The sequence below is a fragment of the Podarcis gaigeae genome, assembly GCF_964106915.1.
Source record: "Podarcis gaigeae genome assembly, chromosome: 3".
In the NCBI taxonomy this organism is placed as follows: domain Eukaryota; kingdom Metazoa; phylum Chordata; class Lepidosauria; order Squamata; family Lacertidae; genus Podarcis; species Podarcis gaigeae.
In genome coordinates, this window is record NC_139680.1 from 45,832,853 (window position 1) to 45,854,299 (window position 21,447).

Here is a 21,447-nt window from a genome sequence, read left to right on the forward strand (position 1 = left end):
GGTATTCCTATTAAACAGGAGGAATAAGCATCTAATGCCGACTTTCAGATAAGTGACATCAGAACTCATTGGAAGGCTCAATCTAAACCGTGTCTGGGGGAAGTGGAGAGAGAGAAGGCTGAGCTCAGTGAAGGTAAGAAATGATTGGGGTGGAGGGTAAGGATCATCACACTGCTGATCAGTGGATTTGCTAGAATGAATTCTGATAAGAGCACATATCAACACTTTGCAGCAGTTAAGAGCTGCTTGGCAAATGAAGTTACTTCTTGACTCATGTTATACTTGCACACAAAAATGGCCATAGTCACAGTTCTGGGATATGATGTCTGCATTTGTACATACTTCTGGTCCATGGTTTAGCATTACCGGGGTGAGCCACAGACAGCCTTAGTCCCACATACTTCTCTCTCCTCCTCTGGTACACTGGTGAGAAGGAGTTTGGAAGAATTTGCTTCCAGTTTAGACCAGCTGCAGGCCGGCATGACATCAGAACTCAGACAAACTGCAATTAGTCCCACCTTTGTACAGTATTAAGTTATTTAACAAATGCATATCTCACCTTTTAGAAAGCATTGCACAATCACATCAAGTTAAGCAAGCCTCCAACAATAATGTATTTTAAAACTCCAGTAAAACCCAGATCAGCACAAAATATGCATAGATAAAATAATAAAAATCGCCAACAGATAACACAAGTGGCTGAACTAAGTTTACGAAGACAAAGCTATGTCCAACTGTAAAAACAGGACGGGGAAATAGGTTTTCTACAGTGTGGTCCCACTAAGAGTGGTCAGTAGCAGAAAGAAGCCAAGGTCAAATCATCAGTTTAAGAAACTGACTTGTTTTCTTAAAACCCAACCATCTATGTCTATTCAGTGATTTCTATCTCCAACTTTTAATTTAATGTATCTAAATTCATTCTGCAGATAAAATGAATATCTGCATACTTACCGGTACTTCCCTTTAGCTATAACACTGTAGATGCTTTGTGTCATTTAATCGCCCTCAGCCCAAGTCTCCATCTCAACTCATGCTTCTTTCCTTGTAAGGAGCTTGCTTTGTCATTTAATCCAGTCTCCCCTTACTCTTTAGTCCCAGTGCATCATGGATTTGTAGTTATAATTATTTCATGAAACACTTGGGTATAAAGAAATGTCTATACTATATGTTTATAATTTGACAGTTGGTATAATACCTGTATCTGGAGACCCAGAATTTTACTGGTGCACATCTGTTGGTTACTATGTGAGTCTTGGAGAAAACATATTAACCAATTAATGTATGCAAAACCCTTTGAAGATGTAAAGCCCTGTTAAAGAGCTAAGGGAGATGGCCAACTAAGCAACATGCATTTTATTAACTTATATTGCTAAATATTTTTAGTAGTCTCTTGAAATTTACGCTGCTGAATTTATATGAGAGAACAAACAACTAATAGGGTTATGGATGGAAGGGAAAAGGAAGATGTCACGAGTTTAGTATCTGAAAGCTGTTATAAGCCTTTTAGTTAGGTCACATTTTGGAGCAAAGTTGCTTGACAGGCAAATTGTTTATGAATATAATTAATGTAGTTCCATTTTTAATAACTAGTTTGCTGTCAAGAGAGTTTATATATGGATAAAATGTATGTGCTATAAAACTTTAATTTAACCAGGTGAGTACTTAATAATATTTCCTCGAAGTCTCAGTTGCTTTTTTAAAAAAAACACCAAACCTTTTCAGTCTTCTTTTAGACAAAAATGCCCACCTTTGCTACTTGAAATCATGGTTGCCTTCATTTCTCCAAGAGATTACAGATGGGACTGTCTCCAGGTATTATTATGCCTTGTTTGACTACAGAAATCAGCGTTAAGTGTTCTGAAGCTCACTCAAGCATTTTCCCAGGCACCTCCCATACACTCCTGGAGCAAGAACTGGATTTGTTAACACAGGCTTCCTCAACCTTGGCCCACCAGATGTTTTGAGACTACAATTCCCATCATCCCTGACCACTGGTTCCGCTAGCTAGGGATCATGGGAGTTGTAGGCCAAAAACATCTGGAGGGTCGAGGTTGAGGAAGCCTGTGTTAACAAAATGCATAGATTCCCCCCCCCCCATGACTGTATCTGTTGGTACTTTTTTTTTTTTAAGGTGCCAGCTGATGTCAACAGGCAGGGAGTTCCAAAGCCTGCGACAGTAAAAGATCTTACAAACGTGGAACAAGTTTTATGTGGTGCCTTTAACAGTGTCTTAATTCCTATTAATGTCTTAATTCCTGATATAGGGAGAATGGGGAAAAGATAGCCTGGGTTTAGGACTTATTGGAAAAGGTTCCTAAGAGTTTTTTGTGGTATTTGGGCGTTGGATTGACATTGCTTTGATTTTATACCGTCTACACAAATTCTTGCTTTCCCTGTGTGCAACCTTTGCCATTTGTAAATCACCAGTTTCCTGCAAAATCCACCATAAGAGTCCAGAATTCAGCTCTTCGATTTCCCACCTCTGAGGGAATAGAGTAGTATGAAACAATGATAGTAATGCTGGGCATATTTTGAGTCTGAGTAAATCTCCTAAAAAGTGGATATGTTGAAAATAGTTAAAATTCAGGATACGGTGGTAGTTAAAGTTACTTTCATGTTTGCAGAAGCTGAAAGTATTGTGTGTAACAATGAAGAAGAAGAGAAGAAGAGTTTGGATTTGATATCCCACTTTATCACTACCCGAAGGAGTCTCGAAGCGGCTAACATTCTCCTTTCCCTTCCTCCCCCACAACAAACACTCTTTGAGGTGAGTGGGGCTGAGAGACTTCAGAGAAGTGTGACAAGCCCAAGGTCACCCAGCAGCTGCATGTGGAGGAGCGGAGACGTGAACCCAGTTCACCAGATTACGAATCTACCGCTCTTAACCACTACACCACACTGGCTCTCAATGTAGTTTTAGTTGGTCAGATTTGGTCAGGACTCCCTCAGACCAAGACTACCACTGATTAGAAATATTCAGAAATATGAATCTATTTATACTATGCTTATCTGGAAAATGTATAGCTTGAAAATAGGCACCCTTGATTTACATTTATGAAGAATAAAGCATGTGTGCACTAAAGACGGAGACTCTTGAGAGTCCCATGGACTGCAAGAAGATCAAACCTATCCATTCTTAAGGAAATCAGCCCTGTGTGCTCACTAGAAGGACAGATAGTGAAGCTGAGGCTCCAATACTTTGAGCACCTCATGAGAAGAGAAGACTCCCTGGAAAAGACCCTGATGCTGGGAAAGATGGAGGGCACAAGGAGAAGGGGAAACCAGAGGACGAGATGGTTGGATAGTGTTCTTGAAGCTACCAGCATGAGTTTGACTAAACTGCGGGAGGCAGGGGAAGACAGGAGTGCAAGACGTGCTCTGGTCCATGGGGTCACGAAGAGTCGGACATGACTAAACAACTAAACAACAACACTAAAGACATGCACCAGCCTCAAGAGTCTTATATATATATATATATATATATATATATATATATATATATATATATATATATATATAATTTTATTTCCCGGGCAGCTCTCTAAGGGGCCTCCACTCCCTCCCTGCACTCTGACCCTCAGGAGTCATTTCTGATCTGCATTTGACTTCAGGAAGCAGGTTGATCTATTTTGAGTTGCTCTGTTCTCTGTCAACTTTTATTTTTGCTTCATGCCCACAACAACTATGTTTCCCATTGTGCAGTATTACGAGGAAGAAAAAGAAAAAAACTATAACTCCCTCCTCTCTTTTGACAGAAATTAATGAAATACGCAGGCATAGCAAAGGGATTAATCTTGCCAAATTGCAAACAAATCCATCCATGGGCTTGAGGGCTGGGCACCTTTATTTTTGTTTTTTGAAAAAGGAAGCATCTAACCTTTGGGAGGAACTGGATAACATTTGCAGCCTTGGTTCCCCTTTCTGAGAGCATGAACTCAACCAGATTTCAGAAGGATAGCTACCGTGGCAGCAATTGCAGGTTGGAGTGTGTAAAAAGGGGAATCGCTAAACCTCCCATAATGCTTTGTGGGCAATTGGCTTCAAAATTGCAGGCATGAGAGTGGTGCCCCTGGATAACAAATCTGTCAAACTGCAGACAGATCGTTCCAGGGGCATTTGTGCTCTGCATCTTTAAAGTTGATTAGGAGAGTAGCAGAAAGTGAATCACTTTCCTCCATATGATTCTGTTCCTGTTTATTTATCCCTCCCCCAATCCGCTGGGATCGGATAGCCATGGAAAAACTTCATTTTATGGAAAGCAAGACATGTCCATTGCAAAGCAGCGTGTTGTTAAGTTTTGCTTATGGAAAGCTCCACCCTTTCTGCAGCCCCAACTCCCACTATATGGCTAGTAAATGAGACAAATGAGTAAATTTCTCTGGCAAGATATTATATGCACTTTATGTACTTGCATTTTTAAAAAACATATTGAGTTATGAAGTACAAGGAGGCACTCTGTGTGTGACACACCTGCTTAAATATTTTTTGGAATTCGTAAGTTGTATCTACCACTGTGTATTTTTAGCGTCTCATAGATGTTTACATACGTATGCCAAAACATGTAACGAAGTTGATTCTCTGCCAAAACAAAAGCTGCCATTGTACCATCCAAATAGGCTACAGATTGTTGTGTCCTCCACTTCTGGTACAACTTCCATTCAAAAAGTATCAGCTGTATGCATGCTCACAAGATCTTTCCTTGGCAGGAGACCAGCTGGCAGCAATGCGGGGGGCACGGCAGAGAGATAAGAAGACAAGGCTTACTAAGGCAGGGGATCCCAAGTGCCCTGTGTTACTGGCATTGCTGATTATTCTGCAGATTCAGAAAACAACTGGGCTGAGGGTGAGAGAGCATAGAAGGAAAGCTCCCCCCTTTCTATTTTCTGTCTAGAAAAATAATCTTGGTGAGGCAGAATGTCTGACTGGTTAGGAACCACTTGAGAAACTGGGCCCTTGTCTCTACACCAAGGTTATATTTTACTGCCAGTAACATATAGAAAAAAAAGTAATTGCTGCATAGTTAAGGACAGGCTTCCTCAACCTTGGCCCTCCATATGTTTTTGGTCTACAACTCCCATGAGCCCTAGCTAGCAGGACCAGTGGTCAGGGATGATGGGAATTGTAGTCTCAAAAACATCTAGAGGGCCGAGGTCGAGGAAGCCTGGCTAAGGATATGCCACTTTTAGGTGGCAATTCTATACCTACTTACTTGGAAGTAAGACCCATTGAACTCAATGGACTTATTTTCAAATTGACTTGTATCGGATTATGTTTTCATTTACCAAATTACTGGATTTTCATTTAGATGCCATGGAAAGCCATAAAAAGAAGCTGTTTTATAACCTGAAAAAGTTTACATCCCTGTTTCTTTCTTTTCCAGCAGAAGGGCAATATATATATTCATTTTTTAAAAAAAAAATATTGATGGATTCTTTGTTTTATATTTCAGAGCACTGAGCATATGGCCATTTCTGCCTGTGTTCACAGCTTTGCAGCAGTGCCTGTCAACATCCGCCAGAGAGCAGAGCAGCTCTAACACCCGGGTCTTTTATGCTTTGGAAATCAATGGAGACAGCTACACAGCCAGATCCTGGCCAAACAACATGGATTGCAGTTCATTTCAAAGGTCAGCGCATATTTAAACTTGCTTCATTACTTCCACCTTTATGCCTGAGATTTTCATTTTTTGAAAATCAGTTTACCTAGGTTCCTTTAGAGACAGAAAAAAAATGAAAGTGCTGAGTCCTATTTTCATTTGGAGATATCAAGCTTTTTATCAAATTATAGTGGTGGCGTTTCAGAATATTTCATATCTGATCAGAAAGAAAATCCAAAAATAATTTTCTCTTTCTTCAAGAGTCTTTGAGGCACTAGGACTGTTTTATTTATTACTTGATATCCGTGCACTAGTCAATCATTTTTGAATTCAGACAAGAAAATAGAATTCTTATTTTTAACAGTGTATTAAAAAAAAATCCTAAAAATGTGTACTGTTGAAATGCTGTGGGTTTTATTTCTAGCATAAAATTAGAGACCCACTTCTCATTCTGCTGAATGTATAATGTTGGTTTTAACCACAATAGATTATAATGAAGCTGTACATTTAAGAAAAGCATCTTACATTAGTTAATTATGGGCACTACACCTCCTGTGTATTTGTACAGCAACATTTATCTTTTAGCTTTCAGGCTCTTGGCTGCCTTGTATCATTGAGAACACTTCCATGTAGCTCTATTCCGAAATATTGGTGCTTTCACGTTGTGTGCCCATGCGTGTGTGGAGCATTTTTTAATGTTAATGTTTCATCTGAATATGATTCTAAAGAATGGATCACCTCTTTTGTTTATTAGCCCAATAGAACTGTTGCTCTGCTGTATAACTCAGTAACATTTACTGGAGGAGAAATAAGGACTTCGGGGACCTAATTTCAGATTTTGCAGTCCTTTTGTTTTCTATGAATATATGAAACAAACCTAAACATAAGTCTTCAAGTAGTAATTTTCTCTTCTGTGATGTGTTCAGCGACCATTGCTTTCTTCAATAAATTAATCCCCACAGCCTTCCCCGCAGAATTCTCATCTCTCATACCTCAAGAACTGCAGCATGATGAGAAGGAAGCCAGAAATGGCCTTCTTGAGGACATAGCCCTTGCAGGCAGCCCAACACGTAGTGCTGCCCATCTCTTCTTTCTGACACCCAATATAGTTCCCGTGTCATGAGAAAAAGCATTGCTTAATGTCAGTGCTAAGTCTTACAACCTTAAGCAGGGATAAGTCAACAACATGTGACATGATTGTCAAAACATCTACACTTGCTGCCCATCTGCTGCCGAGCCTGGTTCAAGGTTCTTGCATGGTTCAAGTCCTGAATGACTTAGATCCAGGATACCTTAGGGACTGCCTGGACTCTTATATCCCAGATCGATCACTGAAATCATCTGTAGGAATGTTGTTGGTTTCCCCCTGACTTGGCAAGGCTAATTTGACATCAAAGTAGGAACCAAGCCTGCAGTGTCACTGACCCAGTTTTGTGGAATGATTTTCCAGTTTCAGCAGGAATCTTCTATATTCAACTTTACATGCTTGCCGAAAAGTTTCCTTTGCTGCGAGCCTTATGCAAGCAATTAACACAAATATTTTTTGAAATAGTTGGTAATCCGTTATTTATTTGTTTATTTTAAAAAACCCACAACAGTGGCTTTTATTATGTATACAGTCATACCTTGGAAGTCGAACGGAATCCATTCCGGAAGGCTGTTTGACTTCCAAAATGTTCAAAAACCAAATCGTGGCTTCTGATTGGCTGCAGGAAGCTCCTGCACTTTTTGTGGGGTGCAGGGCGGGAGATATACAGCAATTGACATAACCACGAATGCCAATACTTGATGTTCATTCTGGGAAGTTCATCCTAGCTTTTCCATGAGAAAAATTGTGTTCTGGCACAATCTATTTAACTATGCATTACAGTAATGATTCAGGACACTAAGCCTGCACTATATTTGATGAATAATGGTTCCAGAGTGACTGGGGGTTACCACTCCAGTATTTTATGTTAATAAGGAAGACCTTATAAGATGATAAAATTCCAGAAGAGATTTCCTTAGCCCCAGTTTTATACATGGTATCTAAGTGAAAGGACAGGATTTCTTAACCCCTGAATTTACCAAGTGCAGCATATGAATTCCTCCTAATGGGTCTATGTTTACTATGACTTCTTCAAAAAAGGAACTATAGCAGAATCCTTAAAACGTAGCAGTTTTTGACCTGTTCAACACACTGCCATTGTAGGTACTGTGCGCAAGACAATAGAAGAAATAAAACTGATGACTAAAATAGTTAATATCATCCTTATGCTTGTGGATTTCAGTTTGTTGTATGAGCAAGAGTTCCCGCTCTTAGCATTCGTACTTGAAGTATGAAGTAGCAGCCGCTGTGGTATTTAAAGCTTAGGGTCTTTAAGCCACAAGGAGCACTGGTGCAGACTTAAAGATTCAAATGTCATTAAGCTTAATATTTTTTCAAACTTCTTGTGGGCTTGTAATAAGCTTACTCTATGTGCTATATGATAAGACAGGATGAGGCTAGAACATGTATTTGACAAAATACCAAATAGAGCTTTGGTAAAGTTGCTATAGCTAAGAAGCCTTATGGCTAGTAGGGACTGGATTTGTATTTATTTATTTTAGGCTACAGCAAAAAAATGGGAGATGATTCACACATGATTCTTTCTTTCTCTCTCTCCACATGAGTAGCCTTGACATTCCGTGGATTATGGTGGCCATGGGACTTATTATTTAAAGGGGAAGGGATAGCCCTCAATTTAAAGGAGTCCTTTGTTTGAAAGACTGTCTGTTCCAAGCCTAGTTTACAAAAAATGAACAGTTAGAAGACAGAGCAGGGCCTTGAAGCTGCCCATCAACTGAGCAGCCAGCTAAGGAGGCACACAGACCAACCGGTCGCCCAGTCTTCCACACTATGGGGATATATTCTATATTTCTATTTAGCTTATAGTAATTATCACTAAATTTGTACTTATAAGTAAAAGTAGCATATTTTGGGGATATATCTTTTTGGGCTGTGCTTTAGTGTCTACTCTGCTTTGAATGCATGTGTGCATGAAGAAATGTAACATGAACTGGGCAATCACAGAGACGGCCAGCAAAAATTTCCGAGTGACTTCTGAGCTTGGTGAAGGTTTCTTGACCCACTTCCAGAGAAATGAAGCCATAAAGTGTTCCATGAATGCCTGACAGGCCCCATGGAAATCAGCACTTCATTATTAATTATTCATTATTATTATCATTATTACAGTCAGAAAATTCTTCCTGATGTCTAGTCAGAATCTGCTTACCTGAAGCTATTGGTTTGAGTCCTACCCTCCGAAGCAGGAGAAAACAAGCTTGTTTCATCTTCCATGTGACAGCACTTGAGATATTTGAAGATGGCTATCTTCAAATCTCAGTCTCCTCTTTTCCAGGCTAAACATCCCCAGCTTCTTCAACCGTTCCTCATAAGGCTTGGTTTCCAGGCTCTTGGTCATCTTGGCCTATGCACAATAGGCTTCTGACAGTGAGGAAATTCTAATGGGGCTTTTGGATCTTTTCTACCCGAATGCACAAGTGGGATTTGTGTATGTTTTTGAAGATTAATGAATTTAGCTCTGAGGAGAGGAATTCTATAACTGGAAGAAGATTATTTTCCACAACCTTAAGATGGAACTTAAGTTTTGGGGTGATAAGGAGGTTTACATTGCCTCCAACCACTAAGTAATGCTACTCAATCTCGCTTCTATTTGCCCATCATATGGTTTAACACATAAAATAAAGCTGAAGGTTTGTTACTGTAAATAATGCCATTTCTCTTCATTTCTGCTCTCTGTCTTTCAAGGGACCCATGTGTTTTCTTGTGGGAGACTGATGTGTTACGCTGATTTTATCATTTCAAAAAATTAGAGGAAACATCTATTATAGTTTCTTGGTCTCAATACCCCTGGTGCATCCTAGCAGAGGCTAAGTCTAATTAAGGCTGCATAACATTGCTTGCACTCCACCTTAATAATATTACAAAGCACAGACTATATATTATTCCCAAATCACCATCCTCCCTACCGTTTTATTTAACATCCAGTCTTGAAGAAGAATTCCAGAGTACTCAAAAGATTGCTTTTGAAAGCGACATTTTTGATGATCCTAATAATGATATTATCCTATTGTGACTTTCTGAAGTTTTTCCAAACATGACCTGTGTTTCTTTAGATATATTATCCAAGTAGCAGATAACACCCGCCACCCCGAATTGCATAGTTTTCATGGCTATGGGCTTGAAGGCCCAACTAGATGTGAATTTAATTATGTGGATGCAATTAATGTGTATGCTTTTTGTTATGTAAAAAAAGCAGCTGTGGGGTAGCCTAAGCAGCCATGGGGCTGTGGAAATGGGGAGAGGAAGGCTAACTTTTTCTCTGCCTGCATCAGGCTCAACAAACATGGCCGATTGAAGCTGCTGTTTATATTTCAAGGAAGCTTCCATTGGTGCCAATGGGAGCCTTGTTTTTCTGCTTGGCAGTCACATTAGATAAATAATGGAAACTATTATATTGTGGATCTCAGAAGGATTTTTTTTAGATGCTCAGCTATAAGCTTGCTACAACAAGCTTCATTTTCTTGCTATCTTGTCTTAACTGGGTACATCAGGCTGTTGTGGTGGTCTACATATATTACACATCATTGTTGTTTAGTCATTTAGTCGTGTCCGACTCTTCGTGACCTCATGGACCAGAGCACGCCAGGCACTCCTGTCTTCCACTGCCTCCTGCAGTTTAGTCAAGCTCATGCTGGTAGCTTCGAGAACACTGTCCAACCATCTCGTCCTCTGCCATCCCCTTCTCTTTGTGCCCTTGTGTAATAATGTGTAATATTACACATTACATTGTTATAACTTTATACAGGCATTCAGCTAAGACCACTCCGCAACAGACAAAAGATTGTAAATTCTTTATTGACATTATCTTTTGGCCAGTAATACAGAAACTGCAGTTCCAGTTTCACAAGTTAGCATTATTAATACAATGTTCAAAATGACATTTAATAGTAATAATTGTCCATGATTTATTTTAATGTCATCTGTTGTGCATCATTGTATCTACATCTTAAGAAAGAATTATGGAAAAGAAAGATACCTGCAAGGCAGACTATGTTGTTTACCACATGAGTTTCAAACATGTGGTCCTTTTTCACTTCTCTCTGGAAAGTACAGATAGTGCGGTCACCTGTCACAACTTGAGAGGATTGCTGTTCCACAGAGAATGGACAGGGGCACACAAAGCCCTGCTCCAAGTTACTGCAGATTTAGTTTCTGAGATCTTTGGAACTTTACAGTAGAAACTTTCTAGCAGACTGCATCAAAGGGATAAGGAGATCTCTCATGTAACCTGTTCCTGAGCTGCAGAGGACCTTATATGTTAGCAATAGCACCTTGAATCTGACCTGGTAGCAGACTGGAAGACAGTGCAAATCCCACAAGTAGTCTGTTAAATGCACAAGCAAAACTAACTGCTGTGTTCTACAGCTTCTGGGTAGCCTCACACAAAACGCATTACAGGAATCCAATTGTAAGGTTACCAGAGCATGGTCCAGCTGTCCTAATCCAGGAATTGCTGTAGCTGTATTACCAACCAAAGTTCTTAATTTATGAATTCAACCACTAGTGAATTAGACCTCCTCTAGTCCACTTGGTTTTCATGCATTGTTTCAGGAGTGTCACAGTTGTTCTCAGGATCAGATGAGATTAATAGAAAAAATAGCCGGCTGTCCTCAGCATTTTGCCATCACTCCCCAGAAAAAAATGGGTGTATTATGAACAAGGTTAAATGATTCATTGTATAATTGGAAGATGAAGGACTTTCCTATCACTTTTGGACAAGAATTCAAAATTTTAGGTATTAGCTATCATGCCGTCTTCCAACCCTTAATTTCCTTAAGCTGTGCATGCTCGTTTCTTTCAGCCTTGCCTTGTACACTTTGTTTGTTGTTGTTGTTGTTGTTTAGTCGTTTAGTCGTGTCCGACTCTTCGTGACCCCATGGACCAGAGAACGCCAGGCACCTCTGTCCTCCACTGCCTCCCGCAGTTTGTTCAAACTCATGCTGGTAACCTCGAAAACACTATCCAACCATCTCGTCCTCTGTCGCCCCCTTCTCCTTGTGCCCTCCATCTTTCCCAACATCAGGGTCTTCTCCAGGGAGTCTTCTCTTCTCATGAGGTGCTCAAAGTATTGGAGCCTCAGCTTCACTATCTGTCCTTCCAGTGAGCACTCAGGGCTGATTTCCTTCAGAATGGAGAGGTTTGATCTTCTTGCAGTCCATGGGACTCTCAAGAGTCTCCTCCAGCACCATAATTCAAAAGCATCAATTCTTCGGCAATCAGCCTTCTTTATGGTCCAGCTCTCACTTCCATACATCACTACTGGGAAAACCATAGCTTTAACTATACGAACCTTTGTTGGCAAGGTGATGTCTCTACTTCTCAAGATGCTATCTAGGCCTGTCATTGCCCTTCTCCCAAGAAGCAGACGTCTTTTAATTTCGTGGCTGCTGTCACCATCTGCAGTGATCATGGAGCCCAAGAAAGTAAAATCTCTCACTACCTCCATTTCTTCCCCTTCTATTTGCCAGGAGGTGATGGGCCCAGTGGCCATGATCTTCGTTTTTTTGATGTTGAGCTTCAGACCATATTTTGCGCTCTCCTCTTTCACCCCCATTAAAAGGTTCTTTAATTCCTCCTCACTTTCTGCCATCAAGGTTGTGTCATCTGCATATCTGAGGTTGTTGATATTTCTTCCGGCAATCTTAATTCCGGCTTCAGATTCATCCAGCCCAGCCTTTTGCATGATGAATTCTGCATATAAGTTGAATAAGCAGGGAGACAATATACAGCCTTGTCGTACTCCTTTCCCAATTTTGAACCAATCAGTTGTTCCATATCCAGTTCTAACTGTAGCTTCTTGTCCCGCATAGAGATTTCTCAGGAGACAGATGAGGTGATCAGGCACTCCCATTTCTTTAAGGACTTGCCATAGTTTGCTGTGGTCGACACAGTCAAAGGCTTTTGCATAGTCAATGAAGCAGAAGTAGATGTCTTTCTGGAACTCTCTAGCTTTCTCCATAATCCAGCGCATGTTTGCAATTTGGTCTCTGGTTCCTCTGCCTCTTCTAAATCCAGCTTGCACTTCTGGGAGTTCTCGGTCCACATACTGCTTGAGCCTTCCTTGTAGAATTTTAAGCATAACCTTGCTAGCGTGTGAAATGAGTGCAATTGTGCGATAGTTGGAGCATTCTTTGGCACTGCCCTTCTTTGGGATTGGGATGTAGACTGATCTTCTCCAATCTTCTGGCCACTGCTGAGTTTTCCAAACTTGCTGGCATATTGAGTGTAGCACCTTAACAGCATCATCTTTTAAAATTTTAAATAGTTCAGCTGGAATACCATCACTTCCACTGGCCTTGTTATTTGCAGTGCTTTCTAAGGCCCATTTGACTTCACTCTCCAGGATGTCTGGCTCAAGGTCAGCAACCACACTACCTGGGGTGTATGGGACATCCATATCTTTCTGGTATAATTCCTCTGTGTATTCTTGCCACCTCTTCTTGATGTCTTCTGCTTCTGTTAGGTCCTTTCCACTTTTGTCCTTTATTATGGAAATCTTTGTACGAAATGTTCCTTTCATATCTCCAATTTTCTTGAACAGATCTCTGGTTCTTCCCATTCTATTGCTTTCCTCTATTCCTTTGCATTGCTCGTTTAAGAAGGTCTTCTTGTCTCTCCTTGCTATTCTTTGGAAATCTGCATTCAATTGTACACTACATAGTTTAAACGTTTAATCCCATATTTACTACTCTTCCTCTTCCTCCTCAGGACATTCTTTTCCCCTCATTAGGACAACAATGAAGGTCCAGAATCAAAAGCTCCAAAGAATGTATCAAATATTCTATTTGTGCACCAATTCCTGAGTGTTCATTTGGATGCAGAAGCTCCCATGTTCAGCCCTGAAATCTAAGGTTGGGAGAATCTCCCCTGGAGACCTATTGACCAACGGAGTGGACACTACAGTGGTACCTCGGGTTAAGTACTTAATTTGTTCCGGAGGTCCATTCTTAACCTGAAACTGTTCTTAACTTGAAGACCACTTTAGTTAATGGGGCTTCCTGCTGCTGCTGCTGCTGCACCGCCGGAGCATGATTTCTGTTCTCACCCTGAAGCAAAGTTCTTAACCTGAGGTACTATTTCTGGGTTAGTGGAGTACATAACTTGAAGCATCTGTAACCTGAGGTACCACTGTACTGGTCTGGAGGGGCTGGAGGCCTACCTCAGTATAAGGCAATGGATAATAACATACAGTATATATGCGCTCCACCGCCACCACCACCCCAGCAAAATACAGCTAAATAGAATCCAATTTTTGTCCATTTCCTACTTAAGCATATTGTGTAAGCAAGAATCTCAAAAACAAACACACAAAGTGGTCTCATGGGATCTAATTCGCTATGTGGTATGAGTATGATGGCTAGTAATGTCTGCTCTTGTTTACAGTATGCAAAGTGCTCTATTATTTTTTATCTCATTTGTATTTGCAACAATCCTGTTTGGTATATATACAATCTCTTACCTGATTCGTATTAATTCAGGGGAATCCCACTGGTTTTCTGTGACCTTGCAGCCCGTTGGGGGGGAGGGGGGAATTGGCACAGCCTTGTTTGAGGCTGCCCAGAAAGCGCCTTGGCTGAATAACCTTGGTTGCGTCTTCCATAGGCAAACTTAAAGTTTTGCCTATTGCAGAACGTTGATGCCGGACACTGGTAGGCACATAGGAGTATTCAGTGCTGTGTGTGCTTTTTCTAATAGAAAAAAAATAGGTGCTGGTACTCACCATGAAGTTGTTACACTAAGTGCCACATTTTTAACATTTGGGGGGAAAGTACCATTGAGTACCCTCAGGAAAAAAGCACTGACGGTACTCCTAACTCATTATTGTGGGCAAAAGTCAATATTGTCCAGACTATGCATATACCCCAGAGCTTCAGATGAATATTTCTTGTGTGTGTATCTGCTGCGGCGTACGCATGTGTGTGTGTGTTTGCGCTGCGCTGGCCCGCACCTGTCCGTTTGTCAGCTTGCGCTTCATTTGGCGGCTCGCACAGCTTCATCTGCCCTCTGCACATGTGATTAAATATTAATTAGGCTTCTAATATAAGCAAGTGAGTTCACAGGCCCAAGCGCCACATACATAATGCATGAGGTACCCGAAGGCTCAGCCTGAAAAGCTGATTGGCCACCTTGGATTTGTATAATTATGAAGTTTCATTATTAACAGTGGAGGCAGTGGAGAGATTTGCCTAGCTTGAGGGACTTTGAAAGCATAAGCTGTCTCATTAGGGAAAAGGGGAATAAGGCATAATATGCAAACTTGTTAGCAGGAGGGGGAGGGAGGGGAAAAAAATAAAAATTAAGCCCCGTTCTTTAACAGGAGCATTGTGTGTGTATGTGTGCGGGTATATATTAAAAAATAATTTAAGATGGCGGGGAAAACCTGAAATTCAAATATAAGAGTTTGCCTGCTCTGCCTTTCACCACTTTCCTTTTATTCGGGAGGCTCTTTTTTGCTTCAAAGCATTTACGCTTCATATATAACAATCTTTAATATTTTACTGAAAAATCCACAGGTAGCTTAATAGGTTCAGCAAAGTGAGAGGTGTGGAGGTGTGAGAGAATGAAGACCGTCCAGGGTTCTTGCTAGAATGTGTGTTGTGCATGCAATTAAATCTCAAGGTCAAACAATTTACAGACAATTACTTTTCTAACATCTCCAGAAATGCCTGCTTACACGTCTTTAATTTTAAATGATACTGATATTCCAATTCTCCCCAAAGGTTAATGCTGACTAAATCCAGCTGTGACCTGACACGATGCGACAGCACACTGCCTAATTATCCTCTGGATAGTCATTTACTTTAAACCATTAAAGGAATAGGCTGAGAAGATGATTTAGAACTCTGGAAGAGAGAAAAAACCCCTGTTACTCTGACTTTTTTCTTCTTCTTGAAGCTAGGATGGGCTGGAAAATAAAAATAAAAATCTTGCTAAATGTTAGCCATTTGCTTGTGATAACAGAAAATTGTCCATCCTGCTTTCTCTCCCCTCCTCCACTTGAAAAAAAAGAAGGCAGGTTAAATTGCTAACTAGTTCATTTTATCCATTGCCGGTGGCTTGGCACTAAATGTCAGTGACAAATTTTGTACTTGTCTTGAAGAATGAATTAAGTTATGCACAAAAGCTATAGTGCTCTTTTTAAGATGAGTGAATTGCAAAGAAAGTGGGGGGAGTTGCTCTTTTGGGGGAAAAAAAGATTATATCGATTAAAGGCCTTTTCTATTGTAATGGAAGATAGGTAGTGGTTTAAGATAATTCTAAGTGTTACCTCCCACGGAGGCTGCAGTCCTTTGCTAGAAATTTCTCTAAGAGCTCTCATGTCACTTCATATAGCATGATTATTATCATAAGGCCATTTGTGATGGTAAGGAAAAAACAATTACAGAAAGCAACAACAATTATTGATTGACTAAAGTAAAACTTGCTCCCTTCCATTCAAAGAGGTCAGCTCTTTACTACTATTAGGTAAAACTTTTTTTACGGTGTGTGTGTGTGTGTGTGTGTGTGTGTGTGTGATAACAATTTGCAATACAGTATTGCCTGTGAACAGTTGATAAGGAAGAATAATTTATCCAACAATTTGTATTTGAAGAATCTGAGACTTCATAATCCATCCAGCTCTTACCTGTTGGGAGCGGTTATCCCCTTTCATTTATGAGTCAACAAAATATTAAATTACACATGTTAACATCACATCAGTTAATGTGCTCTAGCTGTCCCTTTGAATAAGTCTCTACCTGCCCTCATTTAGCAGTTTTAACTTTTCTGGTGAGTCATCAGTGTCACAAACTGCAGTGTTGCACCCTCCATGTGGAACACCAACACTCTACTTTAGGGCTGTAACATTTCAAACACTTACTGAAAAATGATTCTTAGAGTAGGCTTAATAAAGTTTCAATAGCCAGTACTAACTTCTTATCCTCAGAAAAAGAAAATCCTCCTTCACATCCTTCAAGTTTCAATAATTCTCTCTAGACCCAAGGACCCATTTTCTACTGTCACCACTTGTCCCAGCAGAAGCTGCCTCAGAAGATACATAAAGCATACACTCAAAGGTGGCTTCTGATTGGTGGAGCAGAAGGCAAAAAAGCCATCAGTAGGTGGGACCAGAGCTAATGATAGGCAGAGCCAACTAAATCCACTTTTGTCCTCCCTCTTCCTGCCTACTGAGTTGCACAAGGGCAAAATTGAAGCCGAGAAGGAGAAAGCTGACAGTTAATGCCCTTCTTCTGACTGGATGCAAGTAAGAAGGCAGGCAGGTGAGAGCTGGTTGAGGATAGACTAATGCTGGTGAGGCACCACCCAATGGTCCATTTGCCTCAATGGACCAGTCTCCAGTGTTTGGGTGCTTGGTACCATGAATACCAAACACATGAAGGATTCTCCAAGAGTGCACCCTTATAGACCTGCCCCTAGCCTCTGCTACGCCATGTCCCCCAGCTGACATGGGATCTGCATTAGTCTGAAGGTGGTCAACTCATGTACAAATCTATTCAAGCAGGGCTCCCCTCCACAGGGGTGACAGCACTTTTTGGTCAGGGCTTGCATTGCTGTGGAAAAACCTAAGCATCTACATGTATAGACACATGGGGCCTCCTTCAGAATAATACCTGTCAAGCCCCTTAGATGAAGCATGTTAGCATTTAGGGCAGGGGTAGTCAATGTGGTGCCATCCCAACATTATGGACTGCAGTTTCTATCCTTTTTGCCCATTGGCCATGCTTGCTGGGGCTGACTTAGGAGGCAGGGCTAGCTGGATATGTTCTTAAAAGCCCCTTCATCCAGTCAGCAACGAAGGTGCCAAAGGGCTAAGGTTATTGCATTATTATATCGCCCCAAATATGCTCTTCTCTTTAGGCAGGGCCAAGTTGTTTGGTTTAAGTGCAAGGCAGATTTTTGTCTGAGTCTTTGAGTGAATTAAAATAATAGAATCTGAACTAAAGCATCCATGACAGATGGCGATCCAATCTCTGCTTTTAAAAAAGCCTCCAATGAAAGAGTCTACCACCTTCCAAGGAATTCTGTTCCATTGTCAGAACAGCTCTTACCGTCAAAGTTCTTCCTGATGTTTAGTCAGAATCTCCTTTCTTGTAACGTGAATTTATTGGATTGAATCCTACCCTCTGGAGCAGGAGAAAACAAGCTTGCTCCATCTTCCATATGACAGCCCTTTAGATTTATCATATCTCTTCTCACTCTGTTCTTTTACAGGCTAAACATTAAACTCTCACATGTTCAAAAAGAGAATGGGAAACTCTTGGGTGAAGGTTCTGTTTATTATTTACCAAATTTAAAATCATGCAAACTAAATCATGTTACTGATGATTGTTTGATTAAGCCACATGCTTTTGAGAACAAACTTCAGTGGGTTTGAAATTATTTATTACCCGATCTTCACTATAAGGGTTGTAAATGCAATGCCAATCTCTCTCTCTCTCTCTCTCTCTCTCTCTCTCTCTGTGTGTGTGTGTGTGTGTGTATATATATATGCAGTGGTACCTCAGGATAAGAACTTACCATATTTTTCGCCCTATAGGACGCACCGGCCCATAGGACGCACCTAGTTTCTTTGGGGGGGGGGAATAAAGAAAAAAAATTATTCCCCCCCAGCCGCGGGAACTCCCACAGGGCTCCCTAGGCTGCGGATAGCTTCCCGAAGCACGGGGCGCTCTGCTTCATTGCGCCCCGCTCTCCGGTCAGGCAGGCTGAGGATATCTGCCCGAAGCGCGGGGCGCTCTGCTTCAGTGCGCCCCATGCTCCGGGCAAGCAGGCTGCTATCCACAGCCTAGGGAGCCCTGCTGGAACTCCCACAGGCCCCCCAGGCTTACGGATAGCTTCCTGAAGCCTGGAGAGAGAGGGGGGTCGGTGCGCTCCAAGCTTCAGCGAAAGCCTGCATTCACCCCATAGGACGCACACACATTTCCCCTTCATTTTTGGAGGGGAAAAGTGCGTCCTATAGGGCGAAAAATACGGTAATTCATTCTGGAGGTCCGTTCTTAATCTGAAATTGTTCTCAACCTGAGGTACCACTTTAGCTAATGGGGACTCCCATTGCTACCGTGCGATTTCTGTTCTCATCCTGAAGCAAATTTCTTAACCCGAGGTACTATTTCTGGGTTACCGGAGTCTGTAACCTGAACCATCTGTAACCCAAGGTACCACTGTATATGTATAAGTATGTATGTGTGCGTTTGCAAGGAGACTAGCCATGGGATGCTATTCACGATCTTCCTGTTATTAGCTGGGCTTTTTACACTGTATATATCACTTCACCTTTATTCCTTCCTCCCTTTTCCTTTTGTTACATAGATCTGTGCCTGTCATATGAGAGGAGGTGAGCTTGCTTCTCTTCTCTGCTGTTATACTATTGGTCAGTTCAACTTTTCACTGTCTTTAAGAGACGAGGAACTAATAGACTGGAAATATTTTGCATAGGTTTGGGACTGCTGGTATTATTTCCTGCATCCCTTCCCAGCTCATCCTTTGATCACATGGGCCCATAATTCTTCTATATTTGGTGGAAGGATCCTCGACAACTCTCAAAACAACAAGTGCACAGTTGCCAGTGCCATGGAAATACACATTTTTTATTACTGTTGCTTGTTAAGTTTCTCCACCAAAGGATTCGGCAGTGTTTAATGGCTCATCTTGTAATACTTCCACAACGCCTCTTTGTACAGATATGGAAATCAAACTATCCATATCAGATGTTTGTTGTGTCCTTGATTTTCACTGGTTTTTATTAGTGTGAGTGCTGCCATACAATATAAGTGTTACATTGTCTAAAATAAGTGTTTGTGTAGCTTCCATAATCTGCTTCTTGGTGAAAATACATGGTTTAAGGTCTGCACCTTCTCCAGACACTATGGGCAGTATCTAATGTAGGTACCGGTACTTACCACAATGATTTCTCCCCTCACCCCAGATGTGCTCCGGAGGGTTGGGAGAGCTCCCATAAGAGATCTGAGGGGAGGCAGGGGTGAAGCTCCATTGCATACGTGTAAATCGTTGCACTCACAGTGTGTGTTACATTGGATGTAGCCCCAAGGGCCCATTCCTACAGTGCCCCTTTCTGTGCAGTTGCTTGTTGTTGTTTAGTCATTTAGTCGTGTCTGACCCTTCGTGACCCCATGGACCAGAGCACACCAGGCACTCCTGTCTTCCACTGCCTCCCGCAGTTTGGTCAAACTCATGTTAGTAGCTTTGAGAACACTGTCCAACCATCTCGTCCCCTTCTCCTTGTGTCCTCCATCTTCCCCAACATCAGGGTCTTTTCCAGGGAGTCTTCTCTTCTCATGAGGTGGCCAAAGTATTGGAGCCTCAGCTTCATGATCTGTCCTTCCAGTGAGCACTCAGGGTTGATTTCCTTAAGAATGGAGAGGTTTGATCTTCTTGCAGTCCATGGGACTCTCAAGAGTCTCCTCCAGCACCATAATTCAAAAGCATCAATTCTTCGGCAATCAGCCTTCTTTATGCTCCAGCTCTCACTTCCATACATCACTACTGGGAAAACCATAGCTTTCACTTTGTTGTGCAGTTGCTACTCAGGTAGAATTTGACCTGGGGAGATAGAAAGGGCAGATGACATGGCTACTTCCCATGTTAGCATCCTCCACATCTAAGAAAGCAATTATAATGTTCAGGTAATGTAAGATCAAGCCCTTGGAAAAACAGCTCATATCTCCAGAGAGGTGCATTCTTTGTGTTTTCTCGACTGGAGTATATACAAGGTATGCGATGCTCCCCGATTAACTTCTGATGCTGTTATTTCAAATTTTCTGTTTATGACAATTTCAGATGTTTTTGGCAGACAATCCAAGGGGGACTACAGCAAGAGCAAAACAAAAGCTGGGATTTATTTAATTTGGCTTTTTCAAGTGCTGTTTTGGCACGCGGAGTGTTCTGGCTCTAAGGGCATTGTATAAATAGAATCTGCATTTTGCGGTGGTGTTTACCAAAATCCTCCTTGCCTCACACCCCTGTAAACCTTTGATGGTTTTATTATTCAGGGGTGGGGAAGTAGGCAGAATGCAAGGAAAGCTACAGAATGATTTAACACTGTGGGAACCTAATCAATAAGGCTGTTGTAGAGAGCTCCCAGGGAAGAGAGCTGTTTTCCATCCAGATGATAATGAGGCAGACTAGCAGCAACCTCTAGAGATAAATACTGGAGCAGTGATTTTTTGTGGTGCTGCTTTCTTAGTTACTAATTAATAGTTTTGGGGTCAGCAAGACACCTTTTGGCCTCTATGATACCTACAAACTTTCTTATGGTTAGTCTCACTTGACTTTTCTACCATCAGGGGTCACTCTAGGCTGATTAAATCATGCCAAATCTAACTAAACAGAATGTATGCATACTCAGGCAATTAATTCCTGAATCCTACAGTCTTCTCTAATTTTTATTAAGTAAATTGCTTAATTTTTATTCAGATCCCTAGATGATGGAACCGGTGCATTTTTTAAAAAAACATTTTTATTTACTGTCCATTATAACCTGTATTATTTCTTCAGGAAGAAATACTTGGGGGAAGCAGTGTCAGGCATGTTGGGTGGCCACTTATGCATCTCCAAAAATAATACAAAGGTGGACATATATTTGTATATGCTGAATTATATGTATAGATGCAAATTTGGAAATAATTATAGTTCAAACAGAAATATAAAGCATCTAAACATAATGCAGAAGACTGTGAGCAGGTGGCAGGAATGTACCTTAGTAGTAGAACACGTCTTTCAGGTTCAG

General features: G+C 41.2%; 1 long non-coding RNA gene across 1 annotated transcript in view; it reads left to right on the top strand.

Annotated features, from left to right (window-relative positions):
• The window catches only part of LOC310841044, a 377,295-nt gene that overhangs the window by 19,852 nt on the left and 335,996 nt on the right, over nt 1-21,447 (top strand). The window contains exons 2-3 of the long non-coding RNA XR_014562292.1: nt 49-133; nt 5,450-5,626. This is a non-coding gene — a long non-coding RNA (uncharacterized lncRNA). The remainder of the gene's footprint in view (nt 1-48; nt 134-5,449; nt 5,627-21,447) is intronic.